General features: G+C 54.4%; 2 non-coding genes and 1 pseudogene across 2 annotated transcripts; all 3 read right to left on the bottom strand.

The window, feature by feature from the left end:
* Nucleotides 1–267: 267 nt before the first annotated feature.
* LOC123081099 (5S ribosomal RNA) lies at nucleotides 268–386 on the bottom strand. The gene has a single exon (XR_006438623.1). It is a non-coding gene; the product is annotated as a 5S ribosomal RNA (ribosomal RNA).
* Nucleotides 387–687: 301 nt separating this feature from the next.
* LOC123081243 (5S ribosomal RNA) lies at nucleotides 688–806 on the bottom strand. Its single transcript, XR_006438713.1, has one exon. It is a non-coding gene; the product is annotated as a 5S ribosomal RNA (ribosomal RNA).
* Nucleotides 807–1107: 301 nt separating this feature from the next.
* Nucleotides 1108–1226, bottom strand: LOC123081116 (uncharacterized; annotated as a pseudogene).
* Between the last annotated feature and the right edge of the window lie 829 nt (nucleotides 1227–2055).

Genomic DNA, 2055 nt, shown 5'->3' with positions numbered 1-2055 from the left:
CCCCTCCCAGCTCCACTACACACACGATTGCACATTCCTTTGGCCGCTCCCGCTCAACTACGGAGACGAGTTTTACCACGGTTCAACTGCACCAGTGCCTATTTACCATGGTTTCGACCCCTTTCAGAACACGCTTGCCGCCGCTAGACGCGTGAATAATGAGCAGCGAGCTAAAACTTACCGTAAACGTGCAAAATAATAAAACGTGCTAAACATACGTCGCGCTCGTGCGTTTTGTTTTGCACGCGGTACAAAAAAATTAAAAAGGGAATGCAACACGAGGACTTCCCAGGAGGTCACCCATCCTAGTACTACTCTCGCCCAAGCACGCTTAACTTCGGAGTTCTGATGGGATCCGGTGCTTTAGTGCTGGTATGATCGCATCCGACATGTTACCCCCGTCTTCGTCCCTTATGCTTGCCCCTCCCAGCTCCACTACACACACGATTGCACATTCCTTTGGCCGCTCCCGCTCAACTACGGAGACGAGTTTTACCACGGTTCAACTGCACCAGTGCCTATTTACCATGGTTTCGACCCCTTTCAGAACACGCTTGCCGCCGCTAGACGCGTGAATAATGAGCAGCGAGCTAAAACTTACCGTAAACGTGCAAAATAATAAAACGTGCTAAACATACGTCGCGCTCGTGCGTTTTGTTTTGCACGCGGTGCAAAAAAATTAAAAAGGGAACGCAACACGAGGACTTCCCAGGAGGTCACCCATCCTAGTACTACTCTCGCCCAAGCACGCTTAACTTCGGAGTTCTGACGGGATCCGGTGCTTTAGTGCTGGTATGATCGCATCCGACATGTTACCCCCGTCTTCGTCCCTTATGCTTGCCCCTCCCAGCTCCACTACACACACGATTGCACATTCCTTTGGCCGCTCCCGCTCAACTACGGAGACGAGTTTTACCACGGTTCAACTGCACCAGTGCCTATTTACCATGGTTTCGACCCCTTTCAGAACACGCTTGCCGCCGCTAGACGCGTGAATAATGAGCAGCGAGCTAAAACTTACCGTAAACGTGCAAAATAATAAAACGTGCTAAACATACGTCGCGCTCGTGCGTTTTGTTTTGCACGCGGTGCAAAAAAATTAAAAAGGGAATGCAACACGAGGACTTCCCAGGAGGTCACCCATCCTAGTACTACTCTCGCCCAAGCACGCTTAACTTCGGAGTTCTGATGGGATCCGTGTTGGAGAACGTAGCAGAAATTCAAAATTTTCTACGCATCACCAAGATCAATCTATGGAGTTTACTAGCAACGAAGGGAAGGGGAGTGCATCTACATACCCTTGTAGATCGCGATGCGGAAGCGTTGCAAGAACGCGGATGAGGGAGTCGTACTCGTAGCGATTCAGATCGCGGTTGATTCCGATCTAAGCACCGAAAGTACGGTGCCTCCGCGTTCAACACACGTGCAGCCCGGTGACGTCTCCCACGCCTTGATCCAGCAAGGAGAGAGGGAGAGGTTGGGAAGACTCCATCCAGCAGCAACACGACGGCATGGTGGTGGTGGATGAGCGTGGCAATCCCGCAGGGCTTCGCCAAGCACCGCGGGAGAGGAGGAGGAGGGAGAGGGGTAGGGCTGCACCAAAAGGAGACGTTCTCATGTCCGTATGGCAGCCCAAACCTCAAGTATATATAGGGGGGAAGGGGGCTGCGCCCCCTTTAGGGTTTCCACCCCCAAGAGGAGGCGGCCAGCCCTAGATCCCATCAAGGGGGGCGGCCAAGGGGAGGAGAGTGGGAGGCGCCCCACTAGATGGGCCCTAAGGCCCATCTGGACCTAGGGTTTGCCCCCTCCCACTCTCCCATGCGCCTGGGCCTTGGTGGGGGGGCGCACCAGCCCACCTGGGGCTGGTCCCCTCCCACACTTGGCCCACACAGCCTTCTGGGGCTGGTGGCCCCACTTGGTGGACCCCCGGGACCCTCCCGGTGGTCCCGGTACATTACCGATTTCACCCGAAACTTTTCCGGTGACCAAAACAGGACTTCCCATATATAAATCTTTACCTCCGGACCATTCCGGAACTCCTCGTGACGTCCGGGA

The sequence above is a fragment of the Triticum aestivum genome, chromosome 3D (assembly GCF_018294505.1).
Source record: "Triticum aestivum cultivar Chinese Spring chromosome 3D, IWGSC CS RefSeq v2.1, whole genome shotgun sequence".
NCBI lineage: Eukaryota > Viridiplantae > Streptophyta > Magnoliopsida > Poales > Poaceae > Triticum > Triticum aestivum.
The sequence above is the reverse complement of the archived record's forward strand: the minus strand, read 5'-3'. Positions and strand labels throughout refer to the sequence as shown.